This window comes from Petromyzon marinus, chromosome 75, assembly GCF_048934315.1.
Source record: "Petromyzon marinus isolate PM22_M1 ecotype Great Lakes invasive population chromosome 75, UKy_Petmar_22M1.pri1.0, whole genome shotgun sequence".
Classification (NCBI taxonomy): domain Eukaryota; kingdom Metazoa; phylum Chordata; class Hyperoartia; order Petromyzontiformes; family Petromyzontidae; genus Petromyzon; species Petromyzon marinus.
The window spans coordinates 6,372,587-6,398,189 of NC_133741.1; the positions used below are offsets into that span (position 1 = coordinate 6,372,587).

The 25,603-nt window shown below is 53.3% G+C and overlaps 1 long non-coding RNA gene across 1 annotated transcript in view; it reads right to left on the reverse strand.

Annotated features, from left to right (window-relative positions):
* Nucleotides 1-2,061: 2,061 nt before the first annotated feature.
* LOC142907157 (uncharacterized) overlaps nt 2,062-25,603 on the reverse strand; it is a 28,119-nt gene continuing 4,577 nt past the window's right edge. Inside the window, exons 2-3 of the long non-coding RNA XR_012930849.1 lie at nt 8,359-8,471; nt 2,062-2,159 (exon numbers count right to left, since the gene is read on the reverse strand). This is a non-coding gene — a long non-coding RNA (uncharacterized LOC142907157). The remainder of the gene's footprint in view (nt 2,160-8,358; nt 8,472-25,603) is intronic.

The window sequence follows — 25,603 nt, forward strand, 5'->3', positions numbered from 1 at the left end:
TGAATGAGAGACTGACTGGGTGAGTGAGTAAGTTAGTAAATGAGTGAGTGAGTGGGTGAGTGAGTGATTGGGTGACTGAGTGAGTGGGTGAATGAGTGAGTGAGTGGGTGAGTGAGTGAGTGAGTGGGTGAGTGACTGAGTGAGTGAGTAAATGAGTGAGTGACTGAGTGAGTGAGTTGTTGAGTGAGTGAGTAAATGAGTGAGTGAGTGTCTGAGTGAGTGAGTGTCTGAGTGAGTGTGTCAGTGTCTCTGAGTGTACATGCCCCAAACTTCCGTCAAGGCTATACGGGCCGCCTTTGTCTTTGTCTCTGTGGGGAGCGGTGGTGCAGCGGTTAGCGCACCGCTCGACATCCTAGAGGCCCGAGTTCGATTCCCGCTCACGACCAACATCAGTGGCGATTATCTGAACCGATTCTGCGGTCTGTGAATAGGTGAAATGACTAACAGCACTTGCCCCTACAGCCTGCTAGAGGCTACCTGGGGGATCTTTGTCTGTGTGTAGGTGCTGCTACTCGCGAACAGCACTTGCCCCTACAGCCTGCTAGAGGCTACACGGGGGATCTTTGTCCGTGTGTAGGTGCTGCTACTCGCTACAACTGACAGCACTTGCCCCTACAGCCTGCTAGAGGCTACACGGGGGATCTTTGTCTGTGTGTAGGTGCTGCTACTCGCTACTACTAACAGCACTTGCCCCTACAGCCTGCTAGAGGTTACACGGGGGATCTTTGTCTGTGTGTAGGTGCTGCTACTACTGACAGCACTTGCCCCTACAGCCTGCTAGAGGCTACCTGGGGGATCTTTGTCTGTGTGTAGGTGCTGATACTACTCACAGCACTTGCCCCTACAGCCTGCTAGAGGCTACCTGGGGGATCTTTGTCTGTGTGTAGGTGCTGATACTACTCACAGCACTTGCCCGTACAGCCTGCTAGAGGCTACACGGGGGATCTTTGTCTGTGTGTAGGTGCTGCTGCTACTGACAGCACTTGCCCCTACAGCCTGCTAGAGGCTACACGGGGGATCTTTGTCTGTGTGTAGGTGCTGATACTACTCACAGCACTTGCCCCTACAGCCTGCTAGAGGCTACACGGGGGATCTTTGTCTGTGTGTAGGTGCTGCTACTACTGACAGCACTTCCCCCTGCAGCCTGCTAGAGGCTACCTGGGGGATCTTTGGATGGTTATCGCCCTCTCGTGGCCATTAGCCACAACTACACAGAGACAAAAAAATATTCAAAAAAACTCAGGGGGTGATGTCGACATTTATTCGGGGTTCAGTGTTAAGTGACACGGGTTCAGTGACACGTGTTCAGTGTTAAGTGACACGTGTTCAGTGTTAAGTGACACGTGTTCAGTGTTATGGGTTAAGTGACACGTGTTCAGTGTTAGGGGTTCAGTGTTAAGTGACACGCGTTAGGTGGCACGGGTTCAGTGTTAAGTGACACGAGTTCAGTGTTAAGTGACACGGGTTAAGTGACACGGGTTAAGTGGCACGGGTTCAGTGTTAGTGGTTCAGTGTTAGGTGACACGGGTTAAGTGACACGTGTTCAGTGTTCAGTGACACGTGTTCAGTGTTAAGTGACACGGGTTAAGTGACACGTGTTCAGTGTTCAGTGACACGAGTTCAGTGTTAGGGGTTCAGTGTTCAGTGATTCAGGCATCTTGAGAGACAGGGGCAGCGAGAGATGCCCCTGGGGCATCGAGAGACGCCCCTGGGGCATCTTGAAAGACAGGGGCAGCGAGAGACGCCCCTGGGGCAGCGAGAGACGCCCCTGGGGCAGCGAGAGACGCCCCAGGGGCTACCCCGGGGCTGACCCTGGGGCTGGCCCTGGGGCTCGCCCCGGGGCTGGCCTTGGGGCTCGCCCCTGGGGCTACCCCGGGGCTGGCCTTGGGGCTCGCCCCTGGGGCTACCCCGGGGCTGACCCTGGGGCTGGCCCTGGGGCTCGCCCCGGGGCTGGCCTTGGGGCTCGCCCCTGGGGCTACCCCGGGGCTGGCCTTGGGGCTCGCCCCTGGGGCTACCCCGGGGCTGGCCCTGCGGCTGGCCCCCCGGGGTAGCCCCACGCGGGCGAAGCGCTGCCAGAGTCGAGCGACTGTCCAGGCCGATGTCTCCACCATCGCCTCCAGCAGCTGTCCCACACACAGCTCCACAGCCTCACCCGCAGCCTGGGGGGAGGGGGTGGAGGGTGAGAGCCCCACAACACACACACACAGTGCGCTAATCATTGCACCACCACTCCCCACACTCACACACACACAGTGCGCTAACCACTGCACCACCACTCCCCACTCACTCTCACACAGTGCGCTAACCACTGCACCACCACTCCCCACACACACACACACAGTGCGCTAACCACTGCACCACCACTCCCCACACACACACAGTGCGCTAACCACTGCACCACCACTCCCCACTCACACACACACACACAGTGCGCTAACCACTGCACCACCACTCCCTACACACACACACACACAGTGCGCTAACCACTGCACCACCACTCCCTACACACACACACACAGTGCGCTAACCACTGCACCACCACTCCCCACACACACCCACACACAGTGCGCTAACCACTGCACCACCACTCCCCACACACACACACACAGTGCGCTAACCACTGCACCACCACTCCCCACACACACACAGTGCGCTAACCACTGCACCACCACTCCCTACACACACACACACACAGTGCGATAACCACTGCACCACCACTCCACACACACTCACACATTGCGCTAACCACTGCACCACCACTCCCCACACACACACACAGTGCGCTAACCACTGCACCACCACTCCCCACACACACACACAGTGCGCTAACCACTGCACCACCACTCCTCACACACACACACACAGTGCGCTAACCACTGCACCACCACTCCCCACACTCTCACACACACAGTGCGCTAACCACTGCACCACCACTCCCCACTCACACACACAGTGCGCTAACCACTGCACCACCACTCCCCACACACACACACAGTGCGCTAACCACTGCACCACCACTCCTCACACACACACACACAGTGCGCTAACCACTGCACCACCACTCCCCACACTCTCACACACACAGTGCGCTAACCACTGCACCACCACTCCCCACTCACACACACAGTGCGCTAACCACTGCACCACCACTCCCCACACTCACACACACAGTGCGCTAACCACCACTCCCCACACACACACACAGTGCGCTAACCACTGCACCACTACTCCCTACACACACACACAGTGCGCTAACCACTGCACCACCACTCCCCCCACACACACACACACAGTGCGCTAACCACTGCACCACCATTCCCCACACACACACACACAGTGCGCTAACCACTGCACCACCACTCCCTACTAACACACACACAGTGCGCTAACCACTGCACCACCACTCCACACACACACACAGTGCGCTAACCACTGCACCACCACTCCTCACACACACACACACAGTGCGCTAACCACTGCACCACCACTCCCCACACACACACACAGTGCGCTAACCACTGCACCACCACACACACACACAGTGCGCTAACCACTGCACCACCACTCCTCACACACACACAGTGCGCTAACCACTGCACCACCACTCCCCACGCACACACACACAGTGCGCTAACCACTGCACCACCATTCCCCACACACACACACACAGTGCGCTAACCACTGCACCACCACTCCCTACTAACACACACACAGTGCGCTAACCACTGCACCACCACTCCACACACACACACAGTGCGCTAACCACTGCACCACCACTCCCCACACACACACACACAGTGCGCTAACCACTGCACCACCACTCCCCACACACACACACAGTGCGCTAACCACTGCACCACCACTCCCCACACACACGCACACAGTGCGCTAACCACTGCACCACCACTCCCCACACACACACACACAGTGCGCTAACCACTGCACCACCACTCCCTACACACACACACAGTGCGCTAACCACTGCACCACCACTCCCTACACACACACACAGTGCGCTAACCACTGCACCACCACTCCCCACACACACACACACACAGTGCGCTAACCACTGCACCACCACTCCCTACACACACACACAGTGCGCTAACCACTGCACCACCACTCCCTACACACACACACACACAGTGCGCTAACCACTGCACCACCACTCCCCACTCACACACACACAGTGCGCTAACCACTGCACCACCACTCCCCACACACACACACAGTGCGCTAACCACTGCACCACCACACACACACACAGTGCGCTAACCACTGCACCACCACTCCTCACACACACACAGTGCGCTAACCACTGCACCACCACTCCCCACACACACACAGTGCGCTAACCACTGCACCACCATTCCCCACACACACACACACAGTGCGCTAACCACTGCACCACCACTCCCTACTAACACACACACAGTGCGCTAACCACTGCACCACCACTCCACACACACACACAGTGCGCTAACCACTGCACCACCACTCCCCACACACACACACACAGTGCGCTAACCACTGCACCACCACTCCCCACACACACACACAGTGCGCTAACCACTGCACCACCACTCCCCACACACACGCACACAGTGCGCTAACCACTGCACCACCACTCCCCACACACACACACACAGTGCGCTAACCACTGCACCACCACTCCCCACTCACACACACACAGTGCGCTAACCACTGCACCACCACTCCCCACACACACACACAGTGTGCTAACCACTGCACCACCACTCCCCACACACACACACAGTGCGCTAACCACTGCACCACCACTCCCTACACACACACACAGTGCGCTAACCACTGCACCACCACTCCCCACACTCTCACACACACACAGTGCGCTAACCACTGCACCACCACTCCCTACTAACACACACACAGTGCGCTAACCACTGCACCACCACTCCCCACACACACACACAGTGCGCTAACCACTGCACCACCACTCCCGATACACACACAGTGCGCTCACCACTGCACCACCACTCTCCACACTCACACAGTGCGCTAACCACTGCACCACCACTCCCCACTCACACACACACAGTACGCTAACCACTGCACCACCACTCCCCACTCACACTCACACAGGGCGCTAACCACTGCACCACCACTCCTCACACACACACACAGTGCGATAACCACTGCACCACCACTCCCCACACACACACACACAGTGCGCTAACCACTGCACCACCACTCCCCCCACTCACACAGTGCGCTAACCACTGCACCACCACTCCCCACACACACACACAGTGCGCTAACCACTGCACCACCACTCCCCACACACACACACAGTGCGCTAACCACTGCACCACCACTCCCCACACACACACACACAGTGTGCTAACCACTGCACCACCACTCCCCACACACACACAGTGCGCTAACCACTGCACCACCACTCCCCACTCACACACACAGTGCGCTAACCACTGCACCACCACTCCCCACACTCACACAGTGCGCTAACCACTGCACCACCACTCCCCACTCACACACAGTGCGCTAACCACTGCACCACCACTCCCCACTCACACACAGTGCGCTAACCACTGCACCACCACTCCCCACACTCACACAGTGCGCTAACCACTGCACCACCACTCCCCATACACACAGTGCGCTAACCACTGCACCACCACTCCCCACTCACACACAGTGCGCTAACCACTGCACCACCACTCCCCACATTCACACAGTGCGCTAACCACTGCACCACCACTCCCCACACACACAGTGCGCTAACCACTGCACCACCACTCCCCACACACACACACACAGTGCGCTAACCACTGCACCACCACTCCACACACACACACAGTGCGCTAACCACTGCACCACCACTCCCCACACTCACAAAGTGCGCTAACCACTGCACCACCACTCCCCACACTCACACAGTGCGCTAACCACTGCACCACCACTCCCCATACACAGTGCGCTAACCACTGCACCACCACTCCCCACTCACTCTCACACAGTGCGCTAACCACTGCACCACCACTCCCCACACTCACACACACAGTGTGCTAACCACTGCACCACCACTCCCCACACTCACACAGTGCGCTAACCACTGCACCACCACACCCCACACTCACACAGTGCGCTAACCACTGCACCACCACTCCCCACTCACACTCACACAGTGCGCTAACCACTGCACCACCACTCCCCACACACACACAGTGCGCTAACGACTGCACCACCACTCCCCACTAACACACAGTGCGCTAACCACTGCACCACCACTCCCCACACTCACACAGTGCGCTAACCACTGCACCACCACTCCCCACACACACACACAGTGCGCTAACCACTGCACCACCACTCCCCACACTCACACAGTGCGCTAACCACTGCACCACCACTCCCCCCACACACAGTGCGCTAACCACTGCACCACCACTCCCCACACACACACACACACAGAGTGCGCTAACCACTGCACCACCACTCCCCACACACACACACAGTGCGCTAACCACTGCACCACCACTCCCCACACACACTCACACAGTGCGCTAACCACTGCACCACCACTCCCCACACTCACACAGTGTGCTAACCACTGCACCACCACTCCCCACACTCACACAGTGCGCTAACCACTGCACCACCACTCCCCACTCACACTCACACAGTGCGCTAACCACTGCACCACCACTCCCCACACACACACACAGCGCGCTAACCACTGCACCACCACTCCCCACACACACTCACACAGTGCGCTAACCACTGCACCACCACTCCCCACAGACACACAGTGCGCTAACCACTGCACCACCACTCCCCACACACACACACACACAGTGCGCTAACCACTGCACCACCACTCCCCACTCACACTCACACAGTGCGCTAACCACTGCACCACCACTCCCCACACACACACACAGCGCGCTAACCACTGCACCACCACTCCCCACACACACTCACACAGTGCGCTAACCACTGCACCACCACTCCCCACAGACACACAGTGCGCTAACCACTGCACCACCACTCCCCACACACACACACACACAGTGCGCTAACCACTGCACCACCACTCCACACACACACAGTGCGCTAACCACTGCACCACCACTCCCCCCACACACACACACAGTGCGCTAACCACTGCACCACCACTCCCCACTCACACACAGTGCGCTAACCACTGCACCACCACTCCCCACTCACACACAGTGCGCTAACCACTGCACCACCACTCCCCACAGACACACAGTGCGCTAACCACTGCACCACCACTCCCCACACACACCCACAGTGCGCTAACCACTGCACCACCACTCCACACACACACACACAGTGCGCTAACCACTGCACCACCACTCCCCACACTCACACACACAGTGCGCTAACCACTGCACCACCACTCCCCACACACACACACAGTGCGCTAACCACTGAACCACCACTCCCCACACACACACACAGCGCGCTAACCACTGCACCACCACTCCCCACACACACTCACACAGTGCGCTAACCACTGCACCACCACTCCCCACAGACACACAGTGCGCTAACCACTGCACCACCACTCCCCACACACACACACACACAGTGCGCTAACCACTGCACCACCACTCCCCACTCACACTCACACAGTGCGCTAACCACTGCACCACCACTCCCCACACACACACACAGCGCGCTAACCACTGCACCACCACTCCCCACACACACTCACACAGTGCGCTAACCACTGCACCACCACTCCCCACAGACACACAGTGCGCTAACCACTGCACCACCACTCCCCCCACACACACACACACAGTGCGCTAACCACTGCACCACCACTCCACACACACACAGTGCGCTAACCACTGCACCACCACTCCCCCCACACACACACACAGTGCGCTAACCACTGCACCACCACTCCCCACTCACACACAGTGCGCTAACCACTGCACCACCACTCCCCACTCACACACAGTGCGCTAACCACTGCACCACCACTCCCCACAGACACACAGTGCGCTAACCACTGCACCACCACTCCCCACACACACCCACAGTGCGCTAACCACTGCACCACCACTCCACACACACACACACAGTGCGCTAACCACTGCACCACCACTCCCCACACTCACACACACAGTGCGCTAACCACTGCACCACCACTCCCCACACACACACACAGTGCGCTAACCACTGAACCACCACTCCCCACACACACACACAGTGCGCTAACCACTGCACCACCACTCCCCACTCACACACTCACACAGTGCGCTAACCACTGCACCACCACTCCCCACATTCACACAGTGCGCTAACCACTGCACCACCACTCACCTCTAGCTGAGTGGCGTCCAAGAGGTCCCTGGGGTGATGCAGATGAAGGAGATTGTCGCATCGGCTGAGCGCAGAGAGAAGTGAACCCTCACGCTGGCTGGGACACTCCCCACCTGTGTAGAGGGAGACAGACAGAGCGTCTGTCTGTGTCTGTGTGTGTGTGTCTGTGTGTGTGTGTCTGTGTGTGTGTCTGTGTGTGTGTGTCTGTGTGTGTCTGTGTGTGTGTCTGTGTGTGTCTGTGTGTCTCAGACTATCCCAGTGTCTCCGACACGTCCATCGTGATTGCCCTGAGACTCAGAGAGAGACACCAAGACCCACTGATAAGAGAGAGACACACAGAGACACAGAGAGAGACACGCAGACCCACTGATAAGAGAGAGACACACAGAGACACAGAGAGAGACACCCAGACCCACTGATGAGAGAGAGACACACAGAGACTCAGAGAGAGACACCCAGACACACTGAAAAGACAGAGACACACAGAGGCTCAGAGAGAGACACCCAGACCCACTCATGAGAGAGACACACAGAGACTCAGAGAGAGACACCCAGCCCCACTGATTAGAGAGAGACACACAGAGACTCAGAGAGAGACACCCAGACCCACTGATAAGAGAGAGACACACAGAGACTCAGAGAGAGACACCCAGACACACTGATAAGAGAGAGAGACACAGATAGACTCAAAGAGAGACACCCAGACGCACTGATATGAGAGAGACACAGAGACACAGAGAGAGACACCCAGACCCACTGATTAGAGAGAGACACACAGAGACTCAGAGAGAGACACCCAGACCCACTGATCAGAGAGAGAGAGACACAGAGACTCAGAGAGAGACACCCAGACCCACTGATGAGAGAGAGAGACACATAGACACAGAGAGAGACACCCAGACCCAGTGATGAGAGAGAGACACACAGAGACTCAGAGAGAGAGACACCCAGACCCACTGATTAGAGAGAGACACACAGAGACTCAGAGAGAGACACCCAGACCCACTGATGAGAGAGAGAGACACAGAGACACAAAAAGACACCCAGACCCACTGATGAGAGACACAGAGACTCAGAGAAAGACACCCAGACCCACTGATGAGAGAGAGACACACAGAGACTCAGAGAGAGACACCCAAACCCACTGATGAGAGAGAGACACACATAGACTCAGAAAGAGACACCCAGACCCACTGGTCAGAGATAGACACACAGAGACTCAGAGAAAGACACCCAGACCCACTGATTAGAGAGAGACACAGAGACACAGAGAGAGACACCCAGACCCACTGATAAGAGTGAGACACACAGAGACTCAGAGAGAGACACCCAGACCCACTGATGAGAGAGAGACACACAGAGACTCAGAGAGAGACACCCAGACACACTGAAAAGACAGAGACACACAGAGACTCAGAGAGAGACACCCAGACCCACTGATGAGAGACACAGAGACTCAGAGAGAGACACCCAGACCCACTGATTAGAGAGAGACACACAGAGACTCAGAGAGAGACACCCAGACCCACTGATAAGAGAGAGACACAGAGACTCAGACAGAGACACCCAGACCCACTGATTAGAGAGAGAGACACACAGAGACTCAGAGAGAGACACCCAGACACACTGAAAAGACAGAGACACACAGAGGCTCAGAGAGAGACACCCAGACACACTGATGAGAGAGACACAGAGACACAGAGAGAGACACCCAGACTCACTGATAAGAGAGAGACACACAGAGACTCAGGGAGAGACACCCAGACGCACTCATGAGAGAGAGACACACAGAGACTCAGAGAGAGACACCCAGACCCACTGATGACAGAGAGACACACAGAGACTCAGAGAGAGACACCCAGACCCACTGATAAGAGTGAGACACACAGAGACACACAGAGAGACACCCAGACCCACTGATTAGAGAGACACACAGAGACTCAGAGAGAGACACCCAGACCCACTGATGAGAGAGAGACACACAGAGACTCAGAGAAAGACACCCAGACACACTGATCAGAGAGACAAACAGAGACACAGAGAGAGACACCCAGACCCACTGAAAAGAGAGAGAGAGACACAGAGACTCAGAGAGAGACACCCAGACCCACTGATGAGAGTGAGACACACAGAGACTCAGAGAAAGACACCCAGACCCACTGATCAGAGTGAGACACACAGAGACTCAGAGAAAGACACCCAGACCCACTGATGAGAGAGAGACACACATAGACTCAGAAAGAGACACCCAGACCCACTGGTCAGAGATAGACACACAGAGACTCAGAGAGAGACACCCAGACCCACTGATTAGAGAGAGCCACAGAGACTCAGAGAGAGACACCCAGACCCACTGATGAGAGAGAGACACACAGAGACTCAGAGAGAGACACCCAGACCGACTGATTAGAGAGACACAGAGACTCAGAGAGAGACACCCAGACCCACTGATGAGAGTGAGACACACAGAGACTCAGAGAGAGACACCCAGACCCACTGATCAGAGTGAGACACACAGAGACTCAGAGAAAGACACCCAGACCCACTGATGAGAGAGAGACACAGAGACTCAAAGAGAGACACCCAGACACACTGAAAAGACAGAGACACACAGAGGCTCAGAGAGAGACACCCAGACCTACTGATGAGAGAGAGACACACAGAGACACAGAGAGAGACACCCATACCCACTGATGAGAAAGAGACAAACAGAGACTCAGAGAGAGACACCCAGACCCACTGATTAGAGAGAGACAAACAGAGACTCAGAGAGAGACACCCAGACCCACTGATAAGAGAGAGACACACAGAGACACAGAGAGAGACACCCAGACCCACTGATTAGAGAGAGACAAACAGAGACTCAGAGAGAGACACCCAGACCCACCGATAAGAGAGAGAGACACACAGAGACTCAGAGAGAGACACCCAGACCCACTGATCATAGAGAGACACAGAGACTCAGAGAGAGACACCCAGACCCACTGATTAGAGAGAGAGACACACAGAGACACAGAGAGAGACAACCAGACCCACTGATTAGAGAGAGACACAGAGACTCAGAGAGAGACACCCACACCCACTGATGAGAGAGCGACACACAGAGACACAGAGAGAGACACCCAGACCCACTGATAAGAGAGAGACACAGAGACTCAGAGAGAGACACCCAGACCCACTGATAAGAAAGAGACACACAGAGACACAGAGAGAGACACCCAGACCCACTGATTAGAGAGACACAGAGACACAGAGAGAGACACCAAGACCCACTTATAAGAGAGAGACACAGAGACTCAGAGAGAGACACCAAGACCCACTGATTAGAGAGAGACACACAGAGACACAGAGATAGACACCCAGACCCACTGATTAGAGAGAGAGACACACAGAGACTCAGAGAGAGACACCCAGACACACTGAAAAGACAGAAACACACAGAGGCTCAGAGAGAGACACCAAGACCCACTGATTAGAGAGACACAGAGACACAGAGAGAGACACCAAGACCCACTGATCAGAGAGAGACACAGAGACTCAGAGAGAGACACCAGACCCACTGATAAGAGAGAGACAGAGACTCAGAGAGAGACACCCAGACCCACTGATTAGAGAGAGAGACACACAGAGACTCAGAGAGAGACACCCAGACCCACTGATTAGAGAGAGACACACAGAGACTCAGAGAGAGACACCCAGACCCAATGATGAGAGAGAGACACACAGAGAAACAGAGAGAGACACCCAGACCCACTGATGAGAGAGAGACACACAGAGACTCAGAGAGAGACACCCAGACCCACTGATCAGAGAGAGAGAGACACAGAGACTCAGAGAGAGACACCCAGACCCACTGATGAGAGAGAGACACACAGAGACTCAAAGAGAGACACCCAGACCCACTGATGAGAGAGAGACACAGAGACTCAGAGAGAGACACCCAGACCCACTGATGAGAGAGAGACACAGAGACTCAGAGAGAGACACCCAGACCCACTGATGAGAGAGAGACACAGAGACTCAGAGAGAGACACCCAGACCCACTGATGAGAGAGAGACACAGAGACACAGAGAGAGACACCCAGACCCACTGATAAGAGAGAGACACACACAGAGACTCAGAGAGAGACACCCAGACACACTGATGAGAGAGAGACAAACAGAGACTCAGAGAGAGACACCCAGACCCACTCATGAGAGAGAGACACACAGAGACTCAGAGAGAGACACCCAGACCCACTGATAAGAGTGAGACACACAGAGACTCAGAGAGAGACACCCAGACCCACTGATTAGAGAGAGAGACACACAGAGACTCAGAGAGAGACACCCAGACCCTCTGATAAGAGAGAGACACACAGAGACTCAGAGAGAGACACCCAGACCCACTGATAAGAAAGAGAGAGACACAGAGACTCAGAGAGAGACACCCAGACCCACTGATAAGAGAGAGAGACTCACATAGACTCAGAGAGAGACACCCAGACCCTCTGATAAGAGAGAGACACACAGAGACTCAGAGAGAGACACCCAGACCCACTGATAAGAAAGAGAGAGACACAGAGACTCAGAGAGAGACACCCAGACACACTGATGAGAGAGAGAGACACAGATAGACTCAAAGAGAGACACCCAGACGCACTGATATGAGAGACACACAGAGACACAGAGGTAGACACCCAGACCCACTGATGAGAGAGAGACACACAGAGACTCAGAGAGAGACACCCAGACCCACTGATGAGAGAGAGAGAGACACAGAGACTCAGAGAGAGACACCCAGACCCAGTGATGAGAGAGAGAGAGACACAGAGACTCAGAGAGAGACACCCAGACCCACTGATTAGAGAGAGACACACAGAGACTCAGAGAGAGACACCCAGACCCATTGATGAGAGAGAGACACACAGAGACTCAGAGAGAGACACCCAGACCCACTGATAAGAGAGAGAGACACACAGAGACACAGAGAGAGACACCAAGACTCACTGATGAGAGAGAGACACACAGAGACTCAGATAGAGACACCAAGACCCACTGGTCAGAGAGAGACACACAGAGACTCAGAGAGAGACACCCAGACCCACTGATAAGAGTGAGACACACAGAGACTCAGAGACAGACACCAAGACCCACTGATAAGAGAGAGAGACACAGAGACTCAGAGAGAGACACCCAGACCCACTGATTAGAGAGAGACACAGAGACTCAGAGAGAGACACCCAGACACTCTGATAAGAGAGAGACACACAGAGACTCAGAGAGAGACACCCAAACCCACTGATAAGAGAGAGAGACACACAGAGACTCAGAGAGAGAGACACCCAGACCCACTGATTAGAGAGAGACACACAGAGACTCAGAGAGAGACACCCAAACCCACTGATTAGAGAGAGACACACAGTGACTCAGAGAGAGACACCCAGACCCACTGATAAGAGTGAGACACACAGAGACTCAGACAGAGACACCCAGACCCACTGATAAGAGAGACAAACAGAGACTCAGAGAGAGACACCCAGACCCACTGATTAGAGAGACACACAGAGGCTCAGAGAGAGACAACAAGACCCGCTGATAAGATAGAGAGACACACAGAGACAGAGAGATACACCCAGACCCGCTGATAAGAGAGAGACACACAGAGACACAGAGAGAGAGACACCAAGACTCACTGATTAGAAAAAGACACAGAGACTCAGAGAGAGACACCCAGACCCACTGATAAGAGTGAGACACACAGAGACTCAGAGAGAGACACCCAGACCCACTGATGAGAGAGAGACACAGAGACACAGAGAGAGACATCCAGACCCACTGATGAGAGAGAGAGACACAGATACACAGAGAGAGACACCCAGACCCACTGATTAGAGAGACAAACAGAGACACAGAGAGAGACACTCAGACCCACTGATAAGAGAGAGACAAACAGAGATACAGAGAGAGACACCCAGACCCAGTGATCAGAGAGAGACATAGAGACTCAGAGAGAGACACCAAGACCCACTGATTAGAAAGAGACACACAGAGACACAGAGAGAGACACCCAGACCCAGTGATCAGAGAGAGACAAACAGAGACTCAGAGAGAGACACCCAGACCCAGTGATTAGAGAGAGACACACAGAGACTCAGAGAGAGACACCCAGACCCACTGATCAGAGAGAGACACAGAGACTCAGAGAGAGACACCGAGACCCACTGATAAGAGAGAGACACAGAGACTCAGAGACAGACACCAAGACCCACTGATTAGAGAGAGACACAGAGACTCAGAGAGAGACACCCAGACCCACTGATGAGAGAGAGACACACAGAGACTCAGAGAGAGACACCCAGACCCACTGATGAGAGAGAGACACACAGAGACACAGAGAGAGACACCCAGACCCACTGATGAGAGAGAGAGACACAGAGACACAGAGAGAGACACCCAGACCCACTGATAAGAGAGAGAGACACACAGAGACTCAGAGATAGACATCCAGACCCACTGAGAAGAGAGACACACAGAGACTCAGAGAGAGACACCCAGACCCACTGATAAGAAAGAGAGAGACACAAAGACTCAGACAGAGACACCCAGACCCACTGATGAGAGAGAGAGACACACAGAGACTCAGAGAGAGACACCCAGACCCACTGATGAGAGAGAGACACACAGAGAGACTCAGAGAGAGACACCCAGACCCACTGATAAGAGAGAGACACACAGAGACTCAGAGAGAGACACCCAGACCCACTGATAAGAGAGAGACAAACAGAGACACAGAGAGAGACACCCAGACCCACTGATTAGAGAGAGACACACAGAGACTCAGAGAGAGACACCCAGACCCACTGATAAGAGAGAGACAAACAGAGACACAGAGAGAGACACTCAGACCCACTGATTAGAGAGAGACACAGAGACTCAGAGAGAGACACCCAGACCCACTGATTAGAGAGACACACAAAGACTCAGACAGAGACACCCAGACACACTGATGAGAGAGAGACACACAGAGACTCAGCGAGAGACACCCAGACCCACTGATGAGAGAGAGACACACAGAGACTCAGAGAGAGACACCCAGACCCACTGATCAGAGAGACACACAGAGAATCAGAGAGAGACACCCAGACTCACTGATTAGAGAGACACACAGAGACACAGAGAGAGAAAGCCAGACCCACTGATGAGAGAGAGACACACAGAGACTCAGAGAGAGACACCCAGACACACTGATTAGAGAGAGACACAGAGACTCAGAGAAAGACACCCAGACACACTGAAAAGACAGAGACACACAGAGACACAGAGAGAGACACCCAGACCCACTGATGAGAGAGACACACAGAGACTCAGAGAGAGACACCGAGACCCACTGATAAGAAGGAGACACACAGAGACTCAGAGAGAGACACCGAGACCCACTGATAAGAGAGAGAGAGACAGAGACTCAGAGAGAGACACCCAGACCCACTGATGAGAGAGAGACACACAGAGACTCAGAGAGAGACACCCTGACCACTGATAAGAGAGAGACAGAGACTCAGAGAGAGACACCCAGACCCACTGAGAAGAGAGAGACACACAGAGACTCAGAGAGAGACACCCAGACCCACTGATGAGAGAGAGAGAGACAAACAGAGACTCAGAGAGAGACACCCAGACCCACTGATGAGAGAGAGAGAGACAAACAGAGACTCAGAGAGAGACACCCAGACGCACTGATATGAGAGAGACACAGAGACTCAGAGAGAGACACCCAAACCCACTGATGAGAGAGAGACACACAGAGACTCAGAGAGAGACACCCAGACCCACTGATGAGAGAGAGAGACACACAAAGACTCAGACAGAGACACCCAGACCCACTGATGAGAGAGACACACACGGAGACTCAGAGAGAGACACCCAGACACACTGATTAGAGAGACACACAGAGACTCAGAGAGAGACACCCAGACACACTGATGAGAGAGAGACACACAGAGACTCAGAGAGAGACACCCAGACCCACTGATCAGAGAGAGACACAGAGACTCAGAGAGAGACACCGCGACCCACTGATAAGAGAGAGACACAGAGACTCAGAGACAGACACCAAGACCCACTGATTAGAGAGAGACACAGAGACTCAGAGAGAGACACCCAGACCCACTGATGAGAGAGAGACACAGAGACTCAGAGAGAGACACCCAGACCCACTGATGAGAGAGAGAGACACAGAGACACAGAGAGAGACACCCAGACCCACTGATAAGAGAGAGAGACACACAGAGACTCAGAGATAGACATCCAGACCCACTGAGAAGAGAGACACACAGAGACTCAGAGAGAGACACCCAGACCCACTGATAAGAAAGAGAGAGACACAAAGACTCAGACAGAGACACCCAGACCCACTGATGAGAGAGAGAGACACACAGAGACTCAGAGAGAGACACCCAGACCCACTGATGAGAGAGAGACACACAGAGAGACTCAGAGAGAGACACCCAGACCCACTGATGAGAGAGAGACACACAGAGACTCAGAGAGAGACACCCAGACCCACTGATAAGAGAGAGACAAACAGAGACACAGACAGAGACACCCAGACCCACTGATTAGAGAGAGACACACAGAGACTCAGAGAGAGACACCCAGACCCACTGATAAGAGAGAGACAAACAGAGACACAGAGAGAGACACTCAGACCCACTGATTAGAGAGAGACACAGAGACTCAGAGAGAGACACCCAGACCCACTGATTAGAGAGACACACAAAGACTCAGACAGAGACACCCAGACACACTGATGAGAGAGAGACACACAGAGACTCAGCGAGAGACACCCAGACCCACTGATGAGAGAGAGACACGGAGACTCAGAGAGAGACACCCAGACCCACTGATCAGAGAGACACACAGAGAATCAGAGAGAGACACCCAGACTCACTGATTAGAGAGACACACAGAGACACAGAGAGAGAAAGCCAGACCCACTGATGAGAGAGAGACACACAGAGACTCAGAGAGAGACACCCAGACACACTGATTAGAGAGAGACACAGAGACTCAGAGAAAGACACCCAGACACACTGAAAAGACAGAGACACACAGAGACACAGAGAGAGACACCCAGACCCACTGATGAGAGAGACACACAGAGACTCAGAGAGAGACACCCAGACGCACTCATGAGAGAGAGACACACAGAGACTCAGAGAGAGACACCCAGACCCACTGATTAGAGAGACACACAGAGACTCAGAGAGAGACACCGAGACCCACTGATAAGAAGGAGACACACAGAGACTCAGAGAGAGACACCGAGACCCACTGATAAGAGAGAGAGAGACAGAGACTCAGAGAGAGACACCCAGACCCACTGATGAGAGAGAGACACACAGAGACTCAGAGAGAGACACCCTGACCACTGATAAGAGAGAGACAGAGACTCAGAGAGAGACACCCAGACCCACTGAGAAGAGAGAGACACACAGAGACTCAGAGAGAGACACCCAGACCCACTGATGAGAGAGAGAGAGACAAACAGAGACTCAGAGAGAGACACCCAGACCCACTGATGAGAGAGAGAGAGACAAACAGAGACTCAGAGAGAGACACCCAGACGCACTGATATGAGAGAGACACAGAGACTCAGAGAGAGACACCCAAACCCACTGATGAGAGAGAGACACACAGAGACTCAGAGAGAGACACCCAAACCCACTGATGAGAGAGAGAGACACACAAAGACTCAGACAGAGACACCCAGACCCACTGATGAGAGAGACACACACGGAGACTCAGAGAGAGACACCCAGACCCACTGATTAGAGAGAGAGACACACAGAGTGACTCAGAGAGAGACACCCAGACCCACTGATGACAGAGAGACACACAGAGACTCAGAGAGAGACACCCTGACCCACTGATGAGAGAGAGACACAGAGACTCAGAGAGAGACACCAAGACCCACTGATGAGAGAGAGACACACAGAGACTCAGAGAGAGACACCCAGACCACTGATAAGAGAGAGACACACACAGAGACTCAGAGAGAGACACCCAGACCCACTGATAAGAGAGAGAAACACACAGAGACTCAGAGAGAGACACCAGACCCACTGATAAGAGAGAGACAGAGAGACTCAGAGAGAGACACCCAGACACACTGAAAATACAGAGACACACAGCGGCTCAGAGAGAGACACCCAGACACACTGATGAGAGAGACACAGATACTCAGAGAGAGACACCCAGACCCACTGATTAGAGAGAGACACAGAGACTCAGAGAGAGACACCCAGACCCACTGATTAGAGAGAGACACAGAGAGACACAGAGAGAGACACCCAGACCACTGATAAGAGAGAGACACACACAGAGACTCAGAGAGAGACACCCAGACCCACTGATTAGAGAGACACAGAGACTCAGAGAGAGACACCCAGATCCACTGATTAGAGAGAGACACAGAGACACAGAGAGAGACACCCAGACCCACTGATAAGAGAGAAAGACAAACAGAGACTCAGAGAGAGACACCCAGACCCACTGATGAGAGAGAGACACACAGAGACTCAGAGAGAGACACCCAGACCCACTGATAAGAAAGAGAGAGACACAGAGACTCAGAGAGAGACACCCAGACCCTCTGAATAGAGAGAAACACACAGAGACTCAGAGAGAGACACCCAGACCCACTGATTAGAGAGACACACAGAGACTCAGAGAGAGACACCCAGACCCACTGATTAGAGAGAGACACAGAGACTCAGAGAGAGACACCCTGACACACTGAAAAGACAGAGACACACAGCGGCTCAGAGAGAGACACCCAGACACACTGATGAGAGAGACACAGAGACACGGAGAGAGACACCCAGACCCACTGATAAGAGAGAGACACAGAGACTCAGAGAGAGACACCCAGACACACTGATGAGAGAGAGACACACAGAGACTCAGAGAGAGACACCAAGACCCACTGATAAGATAGAGAGACACACAGAGACTCAGAGAGAAACACCCAGACCCACTGATAAGAAAGAGACACACAGAGACTCAGAGAGAGACACCCAGACCCACTGATGAGAGAGAGAGACACACAGAGACTCAGAGAGAGACACCCAGACCCACTGATTAGAGAGAGACACACAGAGACTCAGAGAGAGACACCCAGACCCACTGATGAGAGAGAGAGACACACAGAGACACAGAGAGAGACACCCAGACTCACTGATTAGAGAGAGACACACACAGAGACTCAGAGAGAGACACCCAGACACACTGATTAGAGAGACACAGAGACTCAGAGAGAGACACCCAGACCCACTGATAAGAGAGAGAGACACACAGAGACTCAGAGAGAGACACCCAGACCCACTGATAAGAGAGAGAGACACAGAGACTCAGAGAGAGACACCCAGACCCACTGATAAGAGAGAGAGACACAGAGACTCAGGGAGAGACACCCAGACCCACTGATTAGAGAGAGACACACAGAGACTCAGAGAGAGACACCCAGACCCACTGATTAGAGAGAGACACACAGAGACACAGAGAGAGACACCCAGACCCACTGATCAGAGAGAGACACACAGAGAATCAGAGAGAGACACCCAGACACACTGAAAAGAGAGAGAGACACAGAGACTCAGAGAGAGACACTCAGACCCACTGATTAGAGAGAGACACACAGAGACTCAGAGAGAGACACCCAGACCCACTGATTAGAGAGACACACAGAGACTCAGAGAGAGACACCCAGACCCACTGATTAGAGAGACACACAGAGACTCAGAGAGAGACACCCAGACTCACTGATAAGAGAAAGAGACACACAGAGACTCAGAGAGAGACACCCAGACACACTGAAAAGACAGAAACACACAGAGGCTCAGAGAGAGACACCCAGACCCAATGATGAGAGACAGAGAGACACAGAGACTCAGAGAGAGACACCCAGACCCACTCATGAGAGAGACACACACAGAGACTCAGAGAGAGACACCCAAACCCACTGATGAGAGAGAGACACACAGAGACTCAGAGAGAGACACCAAGACCGACTGGTCAGAGAGAGACACACAGAGACACAGAGAGAGACACCCAGACCCACTGATGAGAGAGAGACACACAGAGACTCAGAGAGAGACACGCAGACCCACTGATAAGAGAGAGAGACAGAGACTCAGAGAGAGACACCCAGATCCACTGATTAGAGAGAGACACACAGAGACTCAGAGAGAGACACCCAGACCCACTGATGAGAGAGAGACACACAGAGACTCAGAGAGAGACACCCAGACACACTGATGAGAGAGACACAAAGACTCAGAGAGAGACACCCAGACCCACTGATTAGAGAGAGAGACACAGAGACTCAGAGAGAGGCATCCAGACCCACTGATGAGAGAGAGACACACAGAGACTCAGAGAGAGACACCCAGACACACTGAAAAGACAGAGACACACAGAGACACAGAGAGAGTCACCCAGACCCACTGATGAGAGAGAGACACACAGAGACTCAGAGAGAGACACCCAGACCCACTGATGAGAGAGAGAGACACACAGAGACTCAGAGAGAGACACCCAGACCCACTGATTAGAGAGAGACACACAGAGACTCAAAGAGAGACACCCAGACACACTGAAAAGACAGAGACACACAGAGACTCAGAGAGAGTCACCCAGACCCACTGATGAGAGAGAGAGACACAGAGACACAGAAAGACACCCAGACCCACTGATGAGAGACACAGAGACTCAGAGAAAGACACCCAGACCCACTGATGAGAGAGAGACACACAGAGACTCAGAGAGAGACACCCAAACCCACTGATGAGAGAGAGACACACATAGACTCAGAAAGAGACACCCAGACCCACTGGTCAGAGATAGACACACAGAGACTCAGAGAGAGACACCCAGACCCACTGATAAGAGAGACACCCACAGAGACACAGAGAGAGACACCCAGACCCACTGATGAGAGAGAGACACACAGAGACTCAGAGAGAGACACCCAGACCCACTGATTAGAGAGAGACACACAGAGACTCAGAGAGAGACACCCAGACCCACTGATTAGAGAGAGACACACAGAGACTCAGAGAGAGACACCCTGACCCACTGATTAGAGAGAGACACAGAGACTCAGAGAGAGACACCCAGACCCACTGATAAGAGAGAGACACACAGAGACTCAGAGAGAGACACCCTGACCACTGATAAGAGAGAGACAGAGACTCAGAGAGAGACACCCAGACCCACTGAGAAGAGAGAGACACACAGAGACACAGAGATAGACACCCAGACCCACTGATAAGAGAGACACACAGAGAGACTCAGAGAGAGACACCCAGACCCACTGATTAGAGAGAGAGACACACAGAGACTCAGAGAGAGACACCCAGACCCACTGATAATAGAGAGACACATAGACTCAGAGAGAGACACCCAGACCCACTGATGAGAGAGAGACACACAGAGAGACTCAGAGAGAGACACCCAGACCCACTGATGAGAGAGAGACACACAGAGACTCAGAGAGAGACACCCAGACACACTGAAAAGGCAGAGACACACAGAGGCTCAGAGAGAGACACCCAGACACACTGATGAGAGAGAGACAAACAGAGCCTCAGAGAGAGACACCCAGACCCACTGATTAGAGAGACACACAGAGACACAGAGAGAGACACCAAGACCCACTGATGAGAGAGAGACAAACAGAGACACAGAGAGAGACACCCACACCCACTGATGAGAGAGAGATAGACAAACAGAGACTCAGAGAGAGACAACAAGCCCCACAGATTAGAGAGAGACGCAGAGACTCAGAGAGAGACACCCAGACACACTGATCAGAGAGGCACACAGAGACTCAGAGAGAGACACCCAGACCCACTGATGAGAGAGAGAGGGAGACACAGAGACACAGAGAGAGACACCCAGACCCACTGATAAGAGAGAGACACAGAGACTCAGAGAGAGACACCCAGACACACTGATGAGAGAGACACAGAGACTCAGAGAGAGACACCCAGACACACTGATGAGAGAGACACAGAGACTCAGAGAGAGACACCCAGACACACTGATGAGAGACACACAGAGACTCAGAGAGAGACACCCAGACCCACTGATAAGAGAGAGACACAGAGACTCAGAGAGAGACACCCAGACAAACTGATGAGAGAGACACAGAGACTCAGAGAGAGACACCCAGACCCACTGATGAGAGAGAGACACACAGAGACACAGAGAGAGACACCCAGACCCACTGATGAGAGAGAGACACAGAGACTCAGAGAGAGACACCCAGATCCACTGATTAGAGAGAGACACACAGAGACTCAGAGAAAGACACCCAGACCGACTGATAAGAAAGAGAGAGACACAGAGACTCAGAGAGAGACACCCAGACCCACTGATTAGGGAGACACACAGACACTCAGAGAGAGACACCCAGACCCACTGCTGAGAGAGAGACACACAGAGACACAGAGAGAGACACCCAGACCCACTGATTAGAGAGACACACAGAGACTCAGAGAGAGACACCCAGACCCACTGATGAGAGAGAGACACACAGACACTCAGAGAGAGAGACACCCAGACCCACTGCTGAGAGAGAGACACACAGAGACACAGAGAGAGACACCCAGACCCACTGATAAGAGAGAGAGACACAGAGACTCAGAGAGAGACACCCAGACCCACTGATGAGAGAGAGACACAGAGACTCAGAGAGAGACACCCAGACCCACTGATAAGAGAGAGAGACACAAAGACTCAGAGAGAGACACTCAGACCCATTGATTAGAGAGAGATACACAGAGACTCAGAGAGAGAGACACCCAGACCCACTGATAATAGAAAGACACACAGAGACACAGAGAGAAACACCCAGACCCACTGATGAGAGAGAGACAAACAGAGACACAGAGAGACACCCACACCCACTGATGAGAGAGAGAGACAAACAGAGACTCAGAGAGAGACACCCAGACACACTGATGAGAGAGACACAGAGACTCAGAGAGAGACACCCAGACACACTGATTAGAGAGACACACAGAGACACAGAGAGAGACACCCAGACCCACTGATTAGAGAAAGACACAGAGACACAGAGAGAGACACCCAGACACACTGATGAGAGAGACACAGAGACACAGAGAGAGACACCCAGACCCACTGATTAGAGAAAGACACAGAGACACAGAGAGAGACACCCAGACCCACTGATCAGAGAGAGAGAGACACAGAGACTCAAAGAGAGACACCCAGACACACTGATTAGAGAGAGACACAGAGACTCAGAGAGAGACACCCAGACCCACTGATAAGAGAGAGACACACAGAGACTCAGAGAGAGACACCCAGACCACTGATGAGAGAGAGAGACACACAGAGACTCAGAGAGAGACACCCAGACCCTCTGATGAGAGAGAGACACACAGAGACACAGATAGAGACACCCAGACCCACTGATGAGAGAGAGACACAGAGACTCAGAGAGAGACACCCAGACACACTGATGAGAGAGACACACAGAGACTCAGAGAGAGACACCCAGACCCACTGATAAGAGAGAGAGACACACAGAGACTCAGAGAGAGACACCCAGACACACTGATAAGAGAGAGACACACAGAGACTCAGAGAGAGACACCCAGACACACTGATAAGAGAGAGAGACACACAGAGACTCAGAGAGAGACACCCAGACCCACTGATAAGAGAGAGACACACAGAGACTCAGAGATAGACACCCAGACCCACTGATAAGAGAGAGAGACACACAGTGACTCAGAGAGAGACACCCAGACCCACTGATAAGAGAGAGACACAGAGACACAGAGATAGACACCCAGACCCACTGATTAGAGAGAGACACACAGAGACACACAGAGAGAGAGAGAGACACATCCCAGAGACATCCCAGAGACACACAGAGAGAGACACACAGAGACACATCCCAGAGACACACAGAGAGAGACACACACATAGACATCCCTGAGACACACAGAGAGAGACACATCCCAGAGACACACAGAGACACACAGAGAGAGACACACAGAGAGACACATCCCAGAGACATCCCAGAGATACAGAGAGAGACACAGAGAGAGAGAGACACATCCCAGAGACACACAGAGAGAGAGACACATCCCAGAGACACACACAGAGACACACAGAGAGAGACACACAGAGAGAGACACATTCCAGAGACACACATAGAGAGACACAGAGAGAGACACACAGAGAGAGAGACACACAGAGAGAGACACACAGAGAGAGACACATCCCAGAAACACACAGAGAGAGACACACAGAGAGAGACACACAGAGAGAGACAGAGAGAGAGACACACAGAGAGAGACACACAGAGACTCAGAGACACCCAGACCCACTGATGAGAGAGAGACATATCCCAGAGAAACATCCCAGAGACACACAGAGAGAGATAGACACACACAGAGACACACAGAGAGAGATACACAGAGACACACAGAGAGAGACACATCCCAGTGACACAGAGAGACACACACACAGAGTGACACATCCCAGAGACATCCCAGAGACACACAGAGAGAGAGACACACAGAGACACACAGAGAGAGACACATCCCAGACACACAGAGAGAGACACATAGAGACACAGAGAGAGAGAGAGACACAGAGAGAGAGAGAGACACAGAGAGAGACACACATCCCAGACACACAGAGTGAGAGAGACACACAGAGACACAGAGAGAGACACACAGAGAGAGATACAGAGAGAAAGACACATCCCAGACACACAGAGAGAGAGACACACAGAGACACAGATAGAGAGAGACACAGAGAGAGACACACAGAGACACATCCCAGAGACACACAGAGAGAGACACACAGAGAGAGACACACAGAGACACACAGAGAGAGACACATCCCAGTGACACACAGAGACACACAGAGACACACAGAGAGAGACACATCCCAGAGACACACAGAGTCACACAGAGACACACAGAGAGAGACACACAGAGAGAGACACACAGAGAGAGAGACACATCCCAGAGACACACAGAGAGAGACACTCAGAGACACAGAGAGAGAGACACACACAGAGACACACAGAGACACACGCAGAGAGAGACACATCCCAGAGACACACAGAGAGACACAGAGAGAGACACACAGAGAGAGACACACAGAGAGACACACAGAAAGAGACACACAGAGAGACACAGAGAGAGACACATCCCAG